Source organism: Lissotriton helveticus, chromosome 11 (assembly GCF_964261635.1).
Source record: "Lissotriton helveticus chromosome 11, aLisHel1.1, whole genome shotgun sequence".
NCBI classification, from domain to species: Eukaryota; Metazoa; Chordata; class Amphibia; order Caudata; family Salamandridae; genus Lissotriton; species Lissotriton helveticus.
In genome coordinates, this window is record NC_136072.1 from 983,100,799 (window position 1) to 983,124,868 (window position 24,070).

The following is a 24,070-nucleotide window of genomic DNA, read 5'->3' on the forward strand; positions in this document are numbered from 1 at the left end:
ACCTCTTGGTTTGTTTCTTTTTTTCAAATTGTTCAGCAGCATTAGGGCTTCCATTATCCTTTGAGCAAAGCAAGAGGAGAAGCCAACACACAGTGGCTGTAGAGTGGATTCTCTCTTGCTCAAGCAGAAGTGACCCTACTGAAAGAGTAGTGGAGGACAGAGTAAAAGTGAGACAACGTTCACCAATAAAGTGATGAGTTGGAAGTCACACAATCCTAGGTAGTTATAGCCTGCTCAGGAAGCATTCTGATTGCTTGTCCAGCTCCCAACCTTCAACTGCCGAGGCTACTTATGTTTAGACCATAGACAATTTGTTGTGGTGCATTAAGACACTCAGCAGATCAATTCATAATCCTCACATTTCCAATTTGCTTTTTTCATACAATAACAACAGAGTCCTTGATAAAGAATAACAATAGCTCTTGAAGGACTTTCAGCACTCATGAGTCACCAGAGCAAACAGAAGGCATGTTGACTCAATGTGCGAAGCAAAGGTATTCAAGGATAATATCTGAATCACACGTAGGTGTTACAGACTCTTGCAGAGTAATCCCCTCACAGCAAAGGGGACTTCTGGAAAGCATTCGGCACAGGGTAGGACTCCTTTGGGATCTCACAAATTCAGAGTTGGTGCAGGAGGGCAAAAGGAAATGAAGTGAAGAGCCTCAGGAACATTTTGCTCCCAGGTAAGTTATAGAAATCTAACATATTGTATGTGAAACAGATTTAATCTCAGAAATAAATATTTCTTTGCAAAATTGCTTGGAACTTCATGAAACTGAAAGCATTTAGACATTTCAAGTATAGATACGCAAAGCATGACCTTGTCAGTGTACCTTTCCGAAATGCGTTAATGTTTTAAGTAGAACTTAAAAGAAATGTGAAACGGTTTATGCTTGGGAATGTGATTTACTTGATCGGTTCACCTCACTGTACTCCTTTTAGGATTTATTGGGAATTCAAATATTTTGTGGCAGAAAATGTATTGACCGTTGAAACATATTGTACACTCTCTTACTTTTGATATATAGTCAACTTTTTAATACATAATGTCAATGTAAATGTGCAGTGCTTTACATATAGGGCACAATATACAGAATGAGACAGTGTTAATAAACAAAAAATAAATAAAAGGCTTCTATGTGTAGAGATTTTGTGGTGGCAGCGAACAATCAATGGAAATTTGGGAATAAAAAAATTAAATAGGAAAAGTCGAGAGTTTAAGTACTCGGTTCCGGGAGCATACATGTTTGAGTCAAATGCTATTCAGAGGTGAAATCTCAAAAGAATCCGTTTATTCAACATCAAGACAAAGGTCCACTCATATCTGTTTGGAATCAACGGAATTCCAGGTGTTTTTGGTCCCCTATGCATCACCTGCTCTAAATATCCACCAGGCGCAAAACATGGTCGCCAAAAAGGTCACATCAAGTTAGCAAGTATTGTGTAAAAAGCTCACTTGCAAAGTTTGAAAAGCTTAGCTTGACCTTTAAAAAATATTTCTGAATACTGAATTTGTACGTATGCTTAGCTTGATTTATTTATTATGTATTTCTGTATTCCTTATGCTTCAGTAGATTCTTTTTATATTCAACTAGTGGATTCTTGGCCCCTCCTCTAGTTGCTAAAGAGTGAACATCTGCTGAGAAAGAGTCCTGAGCTTCTAGGAGAAAAGACAACCGAGGGAGGAGGACATCCTGCGGCAAATCAGAAAGGTAAGCGCCATTTTCAAAAGATTATTTTAATACCACTCATATTTTGCCCACTCCGCCACTCTAAATGTCCGCCAGCCTTCACTGGCATGATTGCTCTTTCAAGTCAAAGAACATTTGGGCCGGAGGGTATTTCCTTTAGGCGGTCAGTGGTCGCCCTGGTCGCCTCGCTGCACACTTTTGAGGCCTTTCCACAGAGGTTCTTTTCCTGCGCCCCAGTTTGTGCTTCAATATTCACCAATCCTTTTAAATAGGTCTTAGGCTCTGAAATGGCACTCATAAAATATACCAGTACTGTGTGGCTATCAAGTATGACCCTTTCCTGGAGTGTTAGAGGTTCATCTGGCCAAGAAAGGTTTGACAGAATTGGTGTAAAAATAGTGTATATTTGCACTATTTATCTATGTGCAATAGAAATGTCTAATGTCTATAACGACATAGGTGAGATAGTCAGTTAAAATGCTATTTTAAATGTACCTTTAATTTTTCAAAGAATCTAAAGTTTTAAATGTAACTTCTTTTAACCTTTCCATCCTGCCACTTCAAAGTAGCTTCTCAATTATATAATTGCCAATCTTCTAGGAAGGGACGGGAAGTAAAATATTAACTACATATCTCCAGGAGGCTTCAGTTATAGGCTCATGCAGCTGGTACACAGAGATTAAAGGTTCAAACAGCAGAGACTTTACACTAAAATTACACAGGAAAATCCGGAACTGCAGCAGTGATTGTTACCTAAGTATATGATGTAAAAGCAATAACTTTGCACTCAAACGTCCTTGTCAGTTTATGAAAATACCTTTCCAATCAAATACAAGCTAATCATTTTAGAAAATAAAAACTCGATTTTCATGAATAAACTTCGCTATTGTACTGTCATCAAGTGCTCACCTGTACCTTTGCCACATCCGGTTTCTGATGTCACCAAAAGCCCTCAATAGTAATACAGGACCAAATTTCATGGTGATCCAATATAGAACCGCTATACAAATATAGCTATTGTTATCAATATAATTCTGATGATAATCTAAAATAATGAAGTCTCCTATTAATAATACAATCTGTAATTTCTAAATGTTATCTGGTAACATATCTGTATTTGTGATCTGATTTATTTGCAATGCTGCAGAAGAGAGGCAGAAGGACTTCAGTGGATTATAGCGCGTGGGTCCTTGAAATATTACAGATGTTTTCCCACTATATTGCTCTGGTCAGATTTTTACTTGTGATAGGATAACACTGAGAGTGAGGTGCAGCAGCTGCAGACAGCAGAAGGAGCCTAATCACTTCTGAAACTGAACTGTTCGCCTTTGTACTCCTTCGTTCCTGTCCCACTGACTAATTCTGCAGCTCTAAACACACAACCCCATTCTGAAATGTTGTTCTAGCCTCATGGCTCACAGCACTTTTTCCAACCAGAGGTGAAACTGAGAGGATGATTTGCTTCCTCGTAAAGGTTCGTGTAGAATGGAACCAGACCAGCTGTGTTTTTCGGTGTATGTTTGGTTGTAAATAAGCCTGCTACCGCTGGAGATTAAATCACAACTTGCATTTTCTTGTCACAAATTCAAGGGGAAATTTAAAAAATGTTCATGCAGCAACCAAAGTGGCTGGGCAGTGAAACCTGAATGTTAGAGAGCAGGACAGCACTATATCCAGGCAGATATCCCAAGAGCTGGCACACTTTCTGGCGCCTAAAGCCACGCCCACACCTTTGTACCACAGTTCAAAGGTGTGCGTGAGTTTAGCATAGGTTTTGTACTGTAAGATTAACCTACCAGCACAAAAAGCTATGCTTAGACTAACTTGAATGTGTTTGCCATTTTGTATTTGTGCTGTATAGTACAGCATTTATGCGAAGTTTGAAAGGTTTGCAAAAAAATAAAACTTTTTTCTGCTTTGCACCTGCTGCAAAGAGGTGTACATTTCTGACCCAAGCCCTGCCTACACTATTAATAGAAAGAGCTTTGGGTCACAAACAATGGTTGCTTGCACGGGAATGCCATGGGGAAGTGTCCATTAACACTAAGTAGTGCAGAGCGCTACTTAGTGTTACTTTAAGGATACTTTCCAGCGAAAAACAAATGTTTGTCCTGGAAAGTAAATCCCAAATAAAATTTTTGTGCCAGTTTGTATCACTTTTTGTGAATGCAACAGGGCAACGCGTTGATAAATTTGGTCCCCAATTTGGAGTTGCTCACAACTGTGGGGCATATTATCAAGGGGGTTTATCTCTGCTTTTTTGGCTTTAAAAGCCAAGAAAGCAGAGATAAAATTATCTCCCTATTACCTAGCTGTCGCTAACACCAGTTAGCGACAGCTAGTAGGAGATAGCGACCATCTTGGGCCCCACTCTGCATGTCAGTGATATTTATCACTAATGACATGCAAAGTGGGCGTGCCAAGATGTTAGCGACTGGAAACAGTCGCTAACATCGCTATCTCCTATTACCAACTTTTGGAGATATTCGCGCTAAGCGCGAATATCTCCAAAAACTAACACCTGCCCTGAGCAGTTCTTAGCCATGTTATCCAATGGGAGGTGGATAACATGGCTAAGAGCATTAGCTCGGTAATGCATGAATATCGCGGACTTTTCAGCGATATTCATGAATTGCGGCCATTTTTTATCGCATTTGCGATAAACCTTGATAATAGCAAGGTTTATCTGCGATAATTTCTGACGATGCTTAGCGTTAAAAAATTCGTTGCTAAGCATCGTTAGCGATAAATATCACTTAACGTTGGTAATATGCCCCTTTGTTTTTTCCTGTCCCCCCATGATGCAATTCTTCAAGGTTAAAAATTTGATGGATTTATTATATGTCTTAGAGTGTTCTTTAATGCATTTTTACAAGGCTTTGATTCCACAGTATACAGCAAAATCAGATATGGCCTTGTTAATTATTTATTACAGGTTTGAGAATACACACACGCATATTTGTGCTATGGTTGAAATATCACTTCCACAAGAAAGGTAAATATATTTTAGAATGCTTAGAATTTCCCCCAAAATATATCCCACAGATTTGGTGCAGATTGATTGGGGGAGAATGCAAGGCACAGTTGTGTTGGAAAGTATGCTTTTCTAAGTAAATTCACATAGGGATTTATCTCTGGAAATAAAAACTCAAAAACAGGTGAAAGAAATAAAATCATAAATTCATCACTTCCTGTCGGGAGAATCATCTTACGTCTTATTGCTACAATCATGGAATATAAGTATTTTGGGTGTAGGTTACAGCAACATTTTAGACATCCGAAAATTCATCTAAATCAGAATGCCCACTTTTACTGGATTAGAGACAGTAAACTTCTTGATGCAAAGCTTCCACCGTCAAAACACCTTCCAATGCCTTAGAATATCAGGAAAAACAATTGATTAAGTAAATGGTGGACACCCTCAAGAACTGAGTTGTAGATAAATGAAATAGATAAAAGATTTTATTACAAAGTTCAAAGGTAAAGCCATGAAGACTTGCAATAAAAATACAGAGGTATGCAAAACCAGAAATTATTTTAAGTCCCAAGTGAACAGAAACATAAAGGACAGCATCCCTAGTAGAAAAAATAAATTCTTCTGGCTCACCCCCAAAATCGAGGGTTTTTATACATTATTTTCACATATGAAATTAACACAACTGCAGAATCACTGTGGTGTGAGCAAATGTATCATTTCATCAGCAAATCAGATCACAGAACATCATATTGCCTTAACACCTAAACTTTCTCTCTCTACATAAGTAATTATTCTACCCCCTCTATGCTAATATCGTCCGGGGACTCTAGAACAAACTAGATACATTAACATGTTATATGAACTAATAGGGCACAGTGATTTAGTAGAAAACCCTCGAAGAAATATTTGCAGTTTCTTAACTGATCCATGGAAGTTCATCAAAGTCAGCAGGAACGACAATAGAAAAAAACTCAAAGTATAATAGTTTGATTGACTACGTGATGCAGAAGCAATGGCGGCCAGATGTGCAGGGGAAAGACATGAGTGTCAAGAGTGACTTCCATTTTGGACAAGATTGAGGCCTCTTTAACAAGGATCAGAAAAGCACATTTTTGTACATCATTTAAAATGTGCTTCAAAAGCAACAGTACTGTATCAGTGTAAACATTTGAAATCTAGTCTGAAAATACATTCTGCTTGTTATTAATGATGCACTAAAATATAAATGCATACAAATCTCTTACAATCTAAATAATGACTCTTCAAATATTGTATTTCTGCCAGCCCCATCTCATGTTGGTAGTTAGAGCATCACTGCAACCATGCAGCCCTTATGCATAGTTTGCTGTGATAGTTCATTTGACAGCTTATGGGTTTAATTTGAAAATTGTGTTTTTTTCTCGCTGTCATCAGCAGCCATTTACAGTACATTTCTCATACATGTGCATGTTGTATTGACTATTTGCAATGAATTTGCATGCAAATTTGCTCATGAGTGTGAAAGAGGTCTCTTGAGATATGATGTAGTCTGGTGGCTGAGTTAATCAACTTTGAAAGGAAGGGATGCATCGCATAATGTTTAACCATCGCTGATCACTATGTGATCTTGGGTAAATCTATTTACTTCCTTGTGCTGCATTTACCTGCCAGCAATAGAAAGTGCTTACAAAATGACCAAATACCAACTAGTATTAAACTACTACCATTGAGTTAAAGTGTAATACACAGGTCATACCATTTAGTCTACATAAAAATAATTGAACGCAGCTTTGAGGAGTCTAAGCATAATTGAATGTTTGATGTGCTATAGCAGTAATAACTTTTGGCACAATTCTCAAAAAAAGTAGTGATACTCACACATGTACCTTAGTGATAATCACACCTGCACCTTTTCACTGTCCAGCAACAATGTATCTCCTTAGTACGCAGCATGGAGGAACAGTTAGTTCCCCTTTCTACAGAATTACTGATTTCAGCCATCGATGTTCCTCTCAAGTCGCCACCCCCGCTCACACTTTATGTTGAAATCTTTTTATTGATTGGAAAAACAAAACAAGATGGAGCAAGCAATGAACCCCAAATCGTGGGCCAGAGGCCATCGTACTGCTACGCAGAGCATCAGAAATAAATCAATATGAACACCTTCGCCCCTCCCTCCCTCCATCCCACCCCTCCTGCCCACTCCCCCCACCCTAGCTGCCACAAAAGAACAAGCATTTACAATGCAATGGTCTCGGCATTATTAAAGGTAGAGCTATTGGCATTGCTCATGACTTTTTTTTTTTTAAATCATAAATAAATGGCATTGTCATTTACATTGCCAATAGCTTAATCGTTAAATAAATGGCATTGTCATTTACAATGCCAATAGCTTAATCGCTCGCAAATGCATGACCTATTGCATTTACACCCACACAGAGCCACACACACAAAGCCACCCACACACACATACAGAGCCACCCACACAGAGTCATTCACATAGAGCCACCCTCACACAGACAGAGCCACCCACACATAGAGCCACCTACAAAAAAAGCTATCCACACAGAGCCACACACACACACAGAGCCACACAGCCACACACACAGAGCCCCCCCCCACACACACAGAGCCCCCCACACACACACAGAGCCCCACACACACACACACATAGCCCAGCACACACACACACACACACACCGAGGGTTCAGAGTGGGGAAAGAGGTGGGGTTTTTTGGCTGTGCTAGAGATGGGATCAGCCCCGGGATTCTTGAGGGGACTACCGAATTGCAGAGACAGTGGAATTTCGACAAAGTCAGAGTGGGAGAGGCATTTAGAAACAGAAATCTGTTCATACCTGGAAAGGCAGATAAGGGAGGAAGCTAAGAAGCAAAAGGAGAAACGCCGGGACGAAAAAGAATCCAAAGAGTGAGATGAAGAGACATGATGCGTAAGGTGGTGGGAGAAAGAGGTGAACTAGGACTAGGAAGCCCTGGCATTCGGCACCCAGAGCTTTGTATTGCAGGACGGGGGGTTCTAAGAAAAAACTTGAGCCCTGCACTTAATACCATTTATGTATACAAATTAAGCCCTGTGAAATACTAACTATCCGCCTCCCAAAAGCAGATTATAGGGTAGTAGCCCCACTCCTCTACAGGCATGGTACACTAGAGGTTCACTCTCTTTTCAGCAGAGTGCAGTACTCTACTGGGGACTTGAAGGTGTGTTCGGAGAGGCTACAGACTCATCCGATTTGTGGAGATGTGTGGTCAGGTTCTGTTTGTTTGGAACACAAAAGGGGGCGTTAATGTAGTGATATTTTCTACAACTGATAATAGTCCAGTTTTGGAACCGTATATCATATTGCTTTCGCTCTCACGTCAGAACACATAACCCAGGTCAGCGTCGAAAGTGACAAAGGACTGCTTGTTTACATAATTTGATAACATAATGCTCTGTTTAATATAAGGTATTAATGTCACTGGTGGTTTGCTCACGTATCCGTTCTTGCCTTGCTCATGACAACCAATGGCTGGCTGTGTAAACGAAGCACGAGATGACAAGCCTGCAGGCTGCTCAGCAAAGAAGCATTAGTAAAGAAAATAGGTATCGCTATTTCACGAGTCAAAGATTTTATATTGATTGGCTAGTGCGTGTGCGATTGATTGGCCAGGATAATGAATGTAAGGGGGGGAGCGGGACGAAGGAGAGCTGCTGGCGGAGGGAGGGGGGAAGCGGGACGAAGGAGAGCTGTGGGCGGAGGGAGGGGGGTGGGGCGGGGGGAAGGAGAGCTGCGGGCGGAGGGAGGGGAGGTAGGGGGGAGCGGGACGAAGGATAGCTGCGGGCGGAGGGAGGGGGGTAGCGGGACGAAGGAGAGTGCGGGCGGAGGGAGGGGGGTGCGGGACGAAGGAGAGCTGCGGGCGGAGGGAGGGGGGAGCGGGACGAAGGAGAGCTGCGGGCGAAGGGAGGGGGGAGCGGGACGAAGGAGAGCTGCGGGCGGAGGGAGGGGGGAGCGGGACGAAGGAGAGCTGCGGGCAGAGGGAGGGGGGGAGCGGGACGAAGGAGAGCTGAGGGCGGAGGGAAGGGGGGACGAGCAGAGCAGCTCTGGAAACCACCACCGTCTTTCTCCGAGGCAAAGCAGAAATGCCTAGGAGAAAGCATGGTAATTTTCACATTCGGGGGCGTGTGTTTTTAGGTTTGAGTGTCGGATGACGTCACAGGTAGAAAGAACCTAAAAATACACGCCCCCGAATCTGAAAGAGACGGGGCTTGGCAGGAGTGATGCCCTTCTCCTCCAATGGCTGGCCTCCGTTTAGGAAGCCAGCCAATGGAGGAGAGAGGCGGATTCCAAGCCCCTAACTCCAAAACATAAATTATTCGGGACTCCGCCTCTCACTGCTTCGCAGTGAGAAGCGACGGTCCCTCGACCTAAAAAGCTTCACAGGATTGTTTTGCCCCCTTCATTCACAAAAACAAATCTGCCCACAACACAGGCTCCCTTGCACCATGGTGCAAGGGGGCCTGTGTTGGTGTGTGCCAGCACAGACAGAGAGCAGGAATTGACTGTATAATGTTAAATATGGCACATTCCTGCCCTCTCTGTTTCACGCTTGCTGCGTTGCGTTGAGTGACTATTTGATAAATATGCCCCTCAATATCTAGCTTACGGACAACATTGGAAGATGCCACTGTATGTAAATAATAGGAAAATGTTTATTCTGTTATTTTTATGACATGTATGAATAAATACAGCCTGAAATTGTGTATCCTCCTACATAACACTCATTCTCTCCTAGTTTCTGTTATTGTATCGATTTTAGTTGGGTGTTTTGATCACTATCATGTATACTTGTCCTTTAAGCCTTTCTCACCCCAAGGTAGGTGTTCCCACCTATTATTAGATAAGGTATATTGTATATGGTTTTTGTATGCCTGATATTACTGTATTTGCTCTTTTAGCACTATTGTGTTGAGTTAGCACCTAGAAGCTACGCAATAGTGTACTTTGTGGTTAAACATAGCGTAACATGCAGGCGCTATTTGGAGTGGAGGTTGAGCGCAGGACATTGATACAGAACACACGTGATGCTCATGACTGAAGGTGGAAGCTAAGGTTGTATTTCAGCTCTTTTTTAATTAGATTTTGTATCATACCTATAACGTCCTTTCGAGGAATGCTTTTCAAGAAATATCGAAATGTTTTTTTCTCTTCGAGTAAAATTGTCCTTTAATAATCTTTTCTAGCAGGGCAATGGTTTGTTATCAAGCGTCATAAAACAATATATATCAGATTGAAACTCATTGACACAAGGAAGACCTCTCTCGTCAATGGTGAAGAACAGATTTAGTAGTTGATGACTACAGGTTATTGGACACAGTGCCTATACACATTTAGTACCCTTTAAAGCACGAAGAATCCGTTAATTAAGTGCGTGTCAAACGCAGGCAAGGCGTGGGCATTCGTCACACATTTCCCAAGCATCACTCTAATTAAAATAAATGTTTCTACACCCGATACTACCCTAGTTGCCCCCAAGACATGGCGGGAAGTGGATTCCAAGGACAGGGCATCTGAAACTGCTTGGACTTAACAATATCATGCAGGAATAAACATAAATTACAGGTTGTGGTTCGTGAGGGTCCTGTTCTACCTGTCGTGTCCTCAGGTGCGGGGGTGTAAACAGCCTCTGCCCCCTCCCTCGGAGCCCGGGCACTGCTTGTGTGTATTTAGGCTCCCGCTGGGCCCCGCTGAGCAGGCCAAAGGCGAAGGCAGGCTTGTGATTGTAAGTCCTGCTGGGCCTGCTGAATTGTGGCGCTGCCGTGACTGCTGGACCCCGCTGGGAAGAGAGGGGGTCCCCGGGGCGGCTGAATGGGTTCCTGGGGGGAGAATGGGGCCCGGGACAAAAGGGGATTCCAGGTAATGAGAGGGACCCCACAGGCCTGTAATGATTCAAAAGGGAGCGATGATAGCTGCGGGCGGAGGAAGGGGGGGGAGCGGGACGAAGGAGAGCTGCGGGCGGAGGGGAGCGGGACACCCGATACTACCCTAGTTGCCCCCAAGACATGGTGGGAAGTGGATTCCAAGGACAGGGCATCTGAAACTGCTTGGACTTAACCAAATATTGCGGGAATAAACATAAATTACAGGTTGTGGTTCATGAGGGTCCTTTTCTACCTGTCGTGTTCTCAGGTGTGGGGGTGTAAACAGCCTCTACCCCCTCCCCGGAGCCCGGGCACTGCTTGTGTGTAGTTAGGCTCCCGCTGGGCCCCGCTGAGCAGGCCAAAGGAGAAGGCAGGCCTGTGATTGTAAGTCCTGCTGGGCCTGCTGAATGGTGGCGCTGCCGTGACTGCTGGGCCCGGCTGGGAAGGGGGGGTCCCCGGGGCGGCTGAATGGGCTCCTGGGGGGAGAATGGGACCCGGGACAAAAAGGGATTCCAGGTAATGAGAGGGACCCCACAGGCCTGTAATGATTCAAAAGGGAGCGATGATAGCTGAGGGGGGGAGCGAGACGAAGGAGAGCTGCGGGCAGAGGGAGGGGAGGGAGGGGGGGAGCGGGATACCCGATACTACCCTAGTTGCCCCCAAGACATGGCGGGAAGTGGATTCCAAGGACAGGGCATCTGAAACTGCTTGGACTTAACCAAATAACGCGGGAATAAACATAAATTACAGGTTGTGGTTCGTGAGGGTCCTGTTCTACCTGTCGTGTCCTCAGGTGCGGGGGTGTAAACAGCCTCTGCTCCCTCCCCGGAGCCCGGGCAAAGGCTCACCGTATTGGAGTTCTTCCGCATGGTTCTGTTGATGTGCGTTGCTGATATTACTGTTCAGGGTATGCGAAATAACTTGCGAGGAAGGATGACTGTTTGAGGTCTCATGCAGGTCGGTACAAAACCTCTCCTCTGCGTCTAACCGCACAAACAGGGGTGCAGGAGCACTAAAAACGGCACAAACGGGGGCAGAGGCAGAGGCTCGAGGCTCACCTTCACTGCGGGGAAAAGAAAAATGGCGGCCGCAGGCTTCCGAATTTTTCGGAATCGGGGGCGTGGTTTTGCTGTTTTGAGTGACGCATGACGTCACTGTCTAAAGAACAGCAAAACTTACGCCCCCGAATCTGAAAAAGACGGGGCTAAATTGGAGTGATGCATCTCTCCTCCAATGGCTGGCATCCGTTTAGGAAGCCAGCCAATGGAGGAGAGACGGGGCAGGGAGGCGGGTTAAACAGCACACTAAGAGACATTAAATCTCGGACCCCAGACTGCGCAAGCGCAGCCTTTAGGTCCTCGACCTAAAAAGGGGAAATCAAGCATGGCGCAAGGGTAATCAGTGTGGCAGCGGTTGGGTCAGGTCTTTTATTAGCCGGTGGAGGCGCAGTAACCGCAAATACCTCGGGCAAGAGAGCTTGCAGAATACAGAGCACAGCAATGCAAGAAAAGGGCGCCACAAATCGCCGAAAGAGGCCCCATCTCCCTGAAGCGAGAAGGAAATGCACTCTATGCCAAGCACATACCACAGCTGGTGGAACCATCCCTGCACTGTAGAAGTTCTGTCCGTGCCCCAGTTGAGACAGTATATTCTGTAGTGCCGCCTCTAGAGCTATTCCCATCTGCTTACCTTTTCGAGACTTGAGGGGAAATGTGAGCCTATCAGATACGCCAAGATGACATATTCAGGGAAGCGTAAGAGTATGGTGTCAAAGTGGTGGTCGATCTCGTCCAAAACGTGCGTCCAGTAAGCTGTAACAGTAGGGCATTCCCATAGCAAATGTAGTAGTGAACCCTCAGCCTCACAACTCCACCAACAAGTTTTATATAGTCGGAAGGTGTGAGGTACCAGTACATCATACTTACTGGACATTTCTAAGCTGGAAATGCTACGCACTGAGGGTCGGGCCCCTACAATGGATATCCGCCCATTCCTTGGGGGTCAGTGTCCACCCCAGCTCGGTCTCCCACCGTCTCTGGCCCACAGATTTAACTGCCTGTTCTGGAGGCATAGGATGTGGTACAGTTCTGTAATGGGTCACTTTGTGGATTGCTTAAAAAGGAGACACTGCTCATACTGAGTAAGTTGCATCTCTGCTCCCTTGGCGAACCTGGGGTTGCATAACCCAATGCAGTAGCTGCAGATAATGGTACCGCTCGGTTTCGGGCATGGCGAAATCAGATTTAAGATCCTCAAAGGACAGGGGGCCCTCCACATCAAATAAATGCCCTATAGACCTGTGACCCTCCTTATACTAGAGCTCAAATGCCTCCCTATCAAAGCCCAAGGAGAAGTATGGATTGTCAGTAATAGGAGTAAGAGCCGATGGGAATGAGGTCAATCTGTTGCGTGCAGCCGTGGCGTCCCAAGCCCTTAAGGTGGCCCGCACTATGGGTGTGCCATGAAGTCCAGGGGGTCTGGAGGCCCTGCTAAGGAAGGGGACCTTCCACAAGGACTGTCCTGCCAATGCTCGCTCCATATAGAGCCAGCACTTCTCAGATTCCGGCTGGGTCCACTCCGGGAAACATCGTTTACAACGCGGTGTTTACACCGCACTACCTTTACCACGCTGCCATTACAACGCAAGTTGTTACTACGACTTGCACTGGATGGCGCTGTTGGTTAAGGAATATTGTAATTTTATATTCCAACACCTTCCCTACTGTTACAAGGGCTGGTGTTGGAATATAAAATTGTATTAATCCTCAATCCGCGCCCTCCAACGCAAGTTGTCGTAACGACTTGCGTTGCAACGACTTGCGTTGTAGAAACCGCATTGTAAAGTACCGCGATCAAAAAGATCTCGTTGTACTGACATACATCCGTCCACTCCAGCAGGGATCGTAACTGTGTCACCTTATAATAGCGATCGAGGTCGGGAATCCCCAGGCCACCCTCCCCATGTGGTCTAAAGTTCATGTCTCTACTAATTCGCGGTTTCTTGTCTGTCTAGACAAAGGTAGTAAATTTGGACTGAAGCTGTTTCAGCATACCTGGGGGTGGCTCCACTGGTAGGGTCTGAAAAATGTACAAGATTTTGGGGAGTATGCTCATCTTGAGAGCTGCCACCCGGCCCGACCACAACGACCGCCATCTTCTCAGCTCCCGCCAGGTCTGTTGCAATAACCGAGTATAGTTTAAGCATACCGTCTCAGCGGTAGACAATGACAGTGTGATGCCCAGGTACGGGATGGTTTTCTGATCCCAGCGGATGGGATACACCTGGGCCAGGGCAGCGGCAGTTGGCTGCTGTAAGGAGAAACCCAAGGCCTGCAACTTGGCCACGTTGACTCTAATACCAGAAGCTGCTGAAAACTCCTCTAGTTTGTCCATGAAGGCTGGGACTGATGTCTGAGGGGACTCCAGCATGGCAATAACATCGTCCGCGTAGAGGCTGATGGTGTGCCGCTCTCCCCCAAAGAGAATCCCTTTGATATGCTGATTCTCTCGAACCCTCTGTGCTAGTGACTACATATAGAGAGCAAACAGTAGGGGGGAGAGCGGGCAGCCCTGACGCGTGCCTCTGGTTATTGGGAAGGGGTCAGACGTAAAACCGTTCACCCGGACCGTGGCTGAGGGGAAGCTGTAGCCACTAAACACCCATTGGCGAAATCGGCACCCGACCCCATACCTCTCCAAAACAGTCTCCAGGAAGGGCCAATGAACCCTGTTGAAGGCCTTTTCGGCATCGACCCATTATACTACGCTCTCCTCCGTCTGACGATGCGCCTTGTCCAGGAGATGCAGCAGTCTCCTAGTATTGTCACTGCATTGTCTGGTCGTGACGAATCCGGGATCCACCTGAAGATCTTAAAATCTATGTTCAGCAAAGATATGCCTGTAAGAGGCGCAGTATCTGCTATCTTTAGCGGGTTTAAGCAAAACTGGCAACAATGCCAGGAGCAAAAAGTTTTGTTAAAAAATGGCGGTAAATCCATCGGGCCAGGGGATTTGAGAAGCTTAAGCCGAGCTATGGCCAAAATGACCTCCTTGACCTGAATCGGGCTGTCTAGGGTAGAGGGCCTATTCAGGTCCCAACTGGCCAACAGAGCCAGCGCCAGATTCAGTTTCCTCCAGACTCTGGGGGCCCCTGCCCGCTTATGGATCCCCTCTAATTCCAATACTTTCTTAGAAAGCTCCTCCCTCTTCCCCCTGTGCATCCTGTTGTCTGAGGCCGATGTGGCAATAAAGTCACCCAGAGTGTTATGATGTAGTCCTCAGGATCGGTTTGTTGATTGGTATGCCCACCTCTAGATCGAGCCCACGCCTGATTTGCCGTAATGGCGCAGAGCATGGACAGGATCAAGCGAGGGGTAAAATAGAACAGAACAGGGAAGGAAAGGAAGGGGACAGCAGGGAGGGAGATCTGAAAGACATAAACAGAACACACACATAAGACTAGATTCTATGCCTTAGTCACAATAATACTCTTGGAACTACTGTAAAGAGATATACCTGTAAAGGAATATTTAAACCTTGTAGATGTGTAGAGGCAACATAGGGGTTGATATGGTGTAACTATAATACGCACAAAAAGACAGGAAAACGTATTATACCTCGTGACAGAATATACAACGGAATATCTACATGTCCTGCTGTACATGAAATGGGAACATACCTAAGTATTGGCTCTATTGAACTTCACAGGGGAAGAGTGTAACCTACACCTCCTGATCCCCTGTTAATAGAAGAGGTAATACATAGTTAACACCTAAAGAATATATAAACACGTAGCCTTATAAATGAAAACACAGTTCGAATGCCATACATCAAAAGATCCTTCCTTGAACTCTCAGCGGTTCCAAACACCAAACTAATGCCTCTTAGCTGGGTACCAGGCGGAATTACCATGTACAGAAAGTACTATGACAGTTCTATGTGCTACCCAAAAGTCTGTTAGCACGAAGCAACGCGAAAACACAGTTGGCCGAAAATGCCAACCGAGTCAATCCTAATAATACCAAGTCTCAGAACTAGTATCGTGATAACAGTCGTTATCGCAAAACTCCAAAGCAACAGTAAACCAGAACAAAACCAGCGATCTGCTGTGTAGGGCTGTGGTGCAAGCACCCTTACCGCACCAGGACAAGCGAATCCAAAATCCAGTACAGACTCGTGGACCGGAATACCCAACACCGATCCCCGGCCGCCATTCTCCTTAAATGTGTTCATCGGGAGAACGCAGCGCGACGCTGAGGATCTCGGGAATTGTAGTTCCGGCCCAGGGCATGCCGGGAAACGTAGTTCGGGTGAGTCGCGATCATGACACAGAGCCACTAATTTGAGAGTTTCCCAAAGGGAGACGATGGGGGTGTCCTGTGTATCATTGACAGCTAAGAAGTCCTCTAGTGTTTTAGTAAGGTGTGCAACAACTTCAGGACGGCGGAGGAGCGTGTCCCGGAGCTTCCAGGAGTATGATGACTGAGGGGTGGGGGGGACAGCAAATTTGGGGGCAAGGCTGCATGGGTGCCAGGAGCCTCCCCTTGATCTCAGAGACCTTTGCCCCCACCGTCCCTGGGAATGTGCAGGCTACAAGGACAGCGACCCCAGCCTTCTTGTTAGGGGGAGAAGAGATATATTGCTGAGGGAAGGCCTTAGAGCGCAATCTATGCATGTCGCCGAGCAGCAGGTGGGTCTCTTGCAGCAGATAAACATTAGCTCCAGAGTTTTACAAATAAGACAGAATACCCCTACGTTTAGTAGGGTTGTTAAGCCCTTTCACATTCAAAGTTAGGATTGTGACCCTCACCTATGCAGGCGATGCAGACAGGTTGCGCTGCAAGTGTAAAAGGGCCAATCTAGCCCACCACAGCTGGGCCCTGTGAGAGCGTAGACAAAGGGGCCTAAACAGGCATGGGCGCGGCATGTAGAAAAGACAAAGGAGGCGCAGTGTGGGGGAGAGGGAACCCATCAACAAAAACAACAAAACCCCAACAGAGCAAGAACGTAGACATAATAAAGTAGAACACAGTCAATATCCGGAGTGTACTGCTCCTTGGAAAGAAAGTGGAGGGTAACTGTGGCCCGCGGCTCCTCGCTCCCTTCAGGCAAAGCCCATGTAAATATTGATAGTGTTACCAATGACGGCCAAGGGTGCTAACTTCAAAGCATCAGTTCTTAGCTGAAGCAAGTCCTGCCTCACTCTGAGGGTACACCTGTAAGGGATGCCAACACTGCTCGTTGCTTCCTGGCTATAGTGTCCGAGTCAGGACGTGCCGACGGGCTAGAAGGCTTGTTGGTAGTCCATCCATGGCTGCACCGGCATCTGCAAGAACGTTTGTCCTCGTGAGGCTGATCCCCTATGGGTTCTTCAATACCCAGGAGTTTGCAGGCAGCAGAGAGTGAGCACATTTGCCTCAGTTCCCCCTTGTGGTGAAAGATCAGTCTGAACGGGTGCCCCCAAGAGTATTTGATGCTAGCTTCTCGGAGGTGGAGCATAATCGACTTGTCTTTCCTGCCCTTGCGGGCCACCATAACTCCCCCGTGCGTGGGGTCCTCGGGTGAGATGCAGGCCGGATGCAAAAGGCTCCACAGGTGGAGCAGTACTGTGTGCAGAGACTGAGCACTATCCGGGAGGGCGATGTCGCAGCTGGAGGGCCCCCGCAAAATGCCTCCACCACGCAGATACTCTACTCGTGCCCCAATTCAAGCGCCATACAAGGTGTGTGATGTAATCACCAGCAGCCCACCACTTGGGCCCCACCATCGCAGCGCTGTCTGACCTCTGCTTACCTTCTCTCTTGCCTCTTGGGTAGTGCTCTTGACGAGTTGCTTTCCCGTCCCAGTCACTCCACAGGTCTTGCCCACCCAGCAAGCTTAGGTTACAGGCTCGAGTCACTCAGGGGCCACAGTGATCTAGGAGGCTGCAATAGCAGGGCAGAGGGGAACATAGCCAAAGCCCCCTGGCCAGGATCGCTCGTATCCTCAGGCATTCTGGTGCCCCAAACAGGCATCCACGCAGTCCAGGCTCCGTTTGCCATACCGCAGGTCCAATCCCAGGCCTAGCTTCAAAGACCACTCTGACGTAGCCCCAGGCTACAGGGGACCGCCGGGTCCCACGTCGGCAACCCCCAAGTCAGACTTTCCAAATGTAGGGGGGTGCAGCAGGTGATGTGGCAGCACAGAGCCGCCGCACGGTTGGTGTAAGCAGCGGCTCCGTACTCATGGGGCCACTAAAGATGAGGCCTACTCCAACCCGCGGAGCCGGGACATCTCGTGGTGCTCACGTTCCGAGCCCACCGCTGCTCAGAGTTGTGCGGACCCACTCCTCACCCCACCAGGAGGTACCGCTCTGGTCTCTGTGCTGAGGCGGTGTCCTGGAGCATGCGGGAACCGATGGAAACCCCTAGCAGGCACCCTCCTCGATGGATTCTCTGAGGCTGCTTTCAGACACTCAGCATCTCCCTCAGGGCTACTCCGCAGCGGCACTGGAGCTGCCGCCAGAATTTCAACGCGGCCTCAACGGCCCCTGGTAGTGCAACACCGCTTTTGGGAGGATTTCTGTAAGCTCCGGTGCCCCTCCCACCGCCAAAAGTGGATAAAAGGCCCAGTGGGAATGGAGAAGTACACAACTGCATCATACCGAGACGCCATCTTGGTCATGCCTCCTCTCACACTACCTTATTGGAAAACTATAAGCTTTAAGTATTGTGCCTGGGAGCGAGGATCAGAGGTAAGAACTACCCTTCAATGAACTCTAAGTCTTAGTGTGAAGAGATACTTTCTCTGCATGCAGTATCCCTAACGGATATAAGCACACTTCATGAAATGCGTACTGCCAGGGGCAGATTAGTAAAGACTTTCTGCCTCTGAAAAGTAATGAAAGGTGATGCAAAGTCTTGTTAGGGTATTTACTTTCCATTGCAAAACTTTTTTGCAATGTTTGAGCAAATTGCGCATTGTGCTACATTGGAGGGGTGTTCCATGAGTCATACTTGGCAGTTCCAGTGCAACCACCTATAGTTTGTAAAGCAAAGCATTATTTAATAAAATTGTCAGACTTTACTTAGACTTAAAAAAACAATGCCTCCTTGAGGTAGCTGCAAAGTTGGTAAAATCTTTTTATTTCTCTACACATTTCACACATTGCATTGTAGAACAGGTGAACCCTGACATGGATCAATGCAATCCATCGGTTTTGATGAAATCCGCTGCAGAACCCACTTCTGAGGCCCAGAGCATGGAGAGTGGCACCTCAGACAAGGGCAGGACTCGCAGAAGGTACAGAGTTCGGCAGCACCAGCAACAGCAGCACCAGCAGCACCACCAGCAGCACAAGCAGAATTGTAGGATGTCTTTTGTGTCCCTGAGACTTCAGAAAACAAGAGGCAAGCCAGTAATCCCTTGTAGACAACTTGGAGGGAAGGCAGAGTCCTTCCAGCAGAGTCAGGGAGCAGCAAGCAGCAGGACAAGAAGAAAAGCAGTGCTTCCAGAAAAGCAGTCCAGTTGAGTCCTTTAAGCAGCACAGCAGTCCTTCTGACAGAGGCTCAGTTCAAGATCCAAAAGGGTCTCATTTTAGGGGTCAGAGACCCGGTACTTTTAGCCAAAAGTGCCTTTGATGTAGGGGGAGACTTCAAAGGAACTCTCTGAAGTAAACAACTATCCCTTTCAACCCAGTCCTGTTTGCCAGGCTAACCTTGGGTGGGTAAATCAGTGCTGTGTGTGTGGACAGGACACTACCTACTGAAGGGTAAGTTTAAGTCCCTCCTATTTCACCCTGCATAGGAAGGCTCATCAGAACACAGATTAATGCGGATGAGTGCTCAGAATGCAGATGAGTCTCACCTTCCTGTGTTTGTGGCTGGCGAGAGGGAATGCACAAAGTGTAGCTATCACCCAACCCAGACATGTATTGGAGACAGGCTGTCAGACACAAAGACCACTAAGGACAGGGAAATGTCCACTTTTTAACGTCATCAGACCGTGGATGCTCTTCCCACGATACATGTGGCGTGGAGGTAAATTCAAACTTTCTAAGTTTTTGTCTATGAAGGCATGGGGCAGGTTCTTGATGCACACAAAAGCAAGTGCTCTCAGTAAAATTGTCGGGTCACGAATGTCTGTCTATTCGAGATTCTTTTTTTCTACTGTTTGGTTTTGGGACAGAGCATGAGGGTGCTGTCGGTTGTTTCTTGGGTCTTTTTCTTACTTGACCTTTACCTTTAGTACAAGCATAACTGCCTCTTCAGGAACCAATTTATCTTCCTTTGCACAGACTTGACACATTGCCTCTTTTTGGTAATAGTTGGCATGTCAATCTACACAGGACATGGTTTGTCATTTTCTTTTGATACTATTCACTTGTTTAACCACTTCTATCACTACCTCACAGGACTAAAGGCCAGCATGGCCAACTGATTGTATTGACAGGAGTCCATTTATTGTACACTGATCATGATTATGATTTATTGTAGAATCCCCTGAAGAAGGGTGAGCTTGGCACCCGAAATGCATTGGGACTCTCATGTTCCACGCCCAGAATGTTTGTTTGACATTTGAGTATTCCTGTACTCTCTTTGAAATCTTTTTGTGAATAAACAAAAATTCAAGAAGCAATGGAATAACGGCGTTTCAGACACATACTGGTACATTTGCGATCAAGTTACTGGTTACTCACACAGCAAAACATGTATAAAGTTTTGAATTTATTTAGATTGAGCCCATTAAATTGTGAGACACTCGGTCGAGTGCAATGAGTAGTGGTAGTGCACACGGGTCTCTAGTTCTTTTCTTCACTTTTGACCAGGTGGTTGGGTAGTACCACCTCAGAGTGTGCACACTGTCATTTATTTCATTTAATAACTACTGAAAATAGTGTTTCTTTTGTATAAATTGAGTGCAATCTAGCTGTTCCTTTGTTTATTCACTTTTTAAAAGTGGCGTTTCTAAAACAGTAAGGTTAAATCCAACTTCAGGATTTATCATTACCATTCGAAAAACATCAAACATGAAAAAGCTACTCCTCTCTGATCATGAATTACAGTTTAAAAGTATATTAAAGAATTTGCAATGCTGACCTATGAGGGAGGTAGGCCTCACAGTTGTAAAAAATTAAATTCAATGTTTGTCACTACTAGGACATGCATAGCACCCTGTTCTTAGGGTTACTTAGGGCCTACCTTAGGAGTGACTGATATGTAATAAAAGAGGAATTTAAGGCTTGTCAAGTAGTTTTAAATGCCAAGTTGAAGTGGCAGTAAACTGCACACACAGGCACTGCAGCAGCAGGCTTGAAACAGGTTTCAAAGGCTATTTCTGTGGGTAGCACAATCAGTGCTGCAGCCCACTAATAGCATTTGAAGTACAGGCACTGAGTACATAGTATACCACTTTATAAGAGACTTACCAGTACAACAAATATCCCAAGCAGACATACATCAATGTCATCAAGTTTAGGGGAGAAGCACGTGCACTTTAGCACTGGTTAACAGTGGTAAAGTGCTCAGAGCCTAAGGCCAACAAATAGAAACAGCAAAAATGGGAGGCAAAAGTTAAAATGTTGGGGGGAAGACCACCCTAAGAATGTAATCATGTTTGCTGCACCTGAGCAAAGTAATATAATGAGATGGCGAATATTTGTTATTTTCATCTAACGTCAAGGGTCTTACATTGAACTTTGCAGAATGGTTTCAGGTTGCAGGGTTTCCTGTTCCAGTCATAGTTGAAATGTATCCTTATGCAAAAAGGTATTTGGATTTCAATCCAAAATGAAAAACAGTTTGTTGAGAGCCTGTGCTGGTCCCTTTACTAGATTATAGTTTGAGTGCCACTACTTTATGGTAACTCTTTCTCCAAAAGGGAGACAATGTACTTGTATATGTTTCAAATGTTTTTTAAGGGAGAAGTAAGATGTGAATCACCCTTATAATAACAAACAACCTTGGCTTACTAATACACCTGCAGCCAAACATTCAAAACTATTTTCCTTAGTATTATGTCTAGAAATACCTCTGTGGAGTCATGGAATCTCTGATTGACATCGTGTTGAAAGAATTGAGATTTGGTGCCTTTTCTGGTGACAATTCACATGCTAATACTTTAAGAGACCTGGCAGTTACCCGCCCCTGCTTTGTCAGATTACGTTGCATCCATTCACTTGCTGCAAAAGGTCAGGTCACTCTTAGACAACCAAGTGCTAGAGTGCTTTTTGGAATCTTCCAGAATGTCAGTGTGGTGATTGTAAGATAGAACTGGAAATTAACAAGATCCTCGATAAGTTTTTTCCTTATTTTATCATGAATGTAAAATCAGTGAACCTTTGCTTGCCAATGTATATTTCTGCCTATGGTGGAAATGCAAGTAATTATGTCATGCTGCTTGAATCTCAATTAGAAAATGTGCCCCTGCATTTCCCAAATGCGTTTATAATAATAATATCTGGTGGTTTCAATACTAAAATGATGGTCATGTCAAAGTGATAGGATGAACTGTGTAATATTGTTACAATGCGCCTTCTGTTTTACCTTATTTGAGAATAGTTGTAAGTGATGCATAGGAAATTTAGGCTGAAGAGTGGATGAACTGACAAACATATTCCTGCTCAATCAACATTATCATTACAGTTCCATCCTTCAATCAAGGATGACATTCTTGTTTAATTCATTTCAAAAATATATTTAATGTACAATGTATTTGGATAGTTTAATAGATGTGAGGTATGTATGTATTTTTTGTTTGTGGTATTTGTACAGTGTGGATCCAGCTAAAAGGCAGCACAGTGCTGCACAGTGTCAAAGGCAAAGAAACAGTCAATGAGTGATTGGAGTGGGAGGTGGGCTGGGCTCTGGAAGCTGAAGCATACTGTTACTGAATCATGATGTAGTGTTCTTTAAAGAGGTCGATCACCTGTTCTTTCCTAAATTGGAACAGAATTGTGAGGCAGAACCGAACAGGGCTTTTATTCCATCAGGCAATTCCTCAGTGGGCTGGAGCACAGTGGATGTCAGGTTTGAAATCCAAAGGCCTCTCCTGGTGCCTCTGTCACATTACCCAGACCCCGAGGTTAACAACAGCAAGCACAGGGTGGCTTTAGAAGAGAGCGAAGAAGAGGAAGGGGGAATATAGAGAGAAAGCAATGCAGCAAGCACAAGGAGGCCTCAAAAGAAAGAAAAGGAGCGAGAGGGGAAAGGTAGAGAGAAAGACATCAAAGAGAAATAGAGAGGAGAGAGACAGAATGTATATATGCAAAAAGAGAGAGGTTGTGTGAGGAGTTGGAGGGAGTAGGGCTTGTTTTAGCAGTTTTGCAGGGTTGCTTTTGGTTCCCCAGTCAAGTCTTGCTGGGAGGTGCGGTTGAAAACAGACATGTGGTTTCATACCGTGAGTGCATAGATCGACAAAGCCTGTTGCCTTCCTTTTTTAGCTCTTCTTTGCACTTCTTTAGTATAATGGCCACAGGTGTGCAAAGAGGCACTGGAGATGATGACCTTGTCAGCCAGATATGTGGGAATACTGGTCATGATGGCCTTGTAAATGATGCAGCTGGTTTACAAGATGGCGAGGGCCACCAACGGAAGACAGTAGAGTTCCTTCAGCATGGGAGGTGATGTGGTCATATTTCTTCCTGCCCTGGATGAGACTTGCTGCACAGATGACCTTGGAGGTTTAGCGAGCAGTTTGAAGTCCGGGCAGGCATGGAGCTTTGGCACCATCCAGATGCAAGAGTGCAATGGATTCGACAGCAATTCTGAAACAGTTTTCTCGAGGAATGGTTTCACTATCTCTATTAGAGAATGGCATCCGGTCATATTCTTTTCTTGCCACCATATTCCTTGATGGTGAAGTTGGTGTCCAAGGTGAGTCCAAGTGACTTGCTGTTGAATGAAAGTTGGAGTTTGAATCTATCCAGATCCATGTCATTGCACCAGGTTTTGAATAGTTGTTGTTTCTTGCTCTTGGCAAAAAAGAATTTTGCGTTAGTGGGATTGAGCTTCACATACTGTTGCATTCTGAGAGTGATGATTTTATTGAATATGTTGAGTTGGCTATGTACATTGTTGATATTTAAATGAATGTGAGTCTGAGCCAATCAACCCAGAAATTAATTGATCTACTAAGATGTTGTCTATCCTTACTGAGCATCTAAACACCAGATATACAGTATCCTCTTGGGCTATTGGTTTTTGATCTCTCAATGACATTATTAGTTATTATAAGGTAGCACGGCAAGCTGTTGTGGTATTGAATGAACAATTCGAAGGTACCAATAAAGTGAATCAACAGCAAAATAGACAACTTGTACTGCTGCAGAGGAAAGAGCTAGTTCTGAATTCCTATATAATTGCGGTGATATATTGAGACATATATGGCATATTGAAGAAGTCAGGAAATGTCATTATACGATAAGCACTATAGGATTAAAACAAACAAAAATCACTCTGAAATGTAGTTAAGGGGAAAAGAAGGACCACATGCCTAAACATTGGCAGAAACACCAGATGTA

The 24,070-nt window shown here is 45.2% G+C and overlaps 1 protein-coding gene across 1 annotated transcript in view; it reads left to right on the top strand.

Annotated features, from left to right (window-relative positions):
• The first annotated feature begins 565 nt into the window (after positions 1–565).
• Positions 566–24,070, top strand: part of LHFPL7 (LHFPL tetraspan subfamily member 7) — a 199,684-nt gene continuing 176,179 nt past the window's right edge. The window contains exons 1-2 of the mRNA XM_078666080.1: positions 566–686; positions 1,622–1,715. The gene's annotated coding sequence lies outside the window, so the exon portion shown is untranslated. The remainder of the gene's footprint in view (positions 687–1,621; positions 1,716–24,070) is intronic.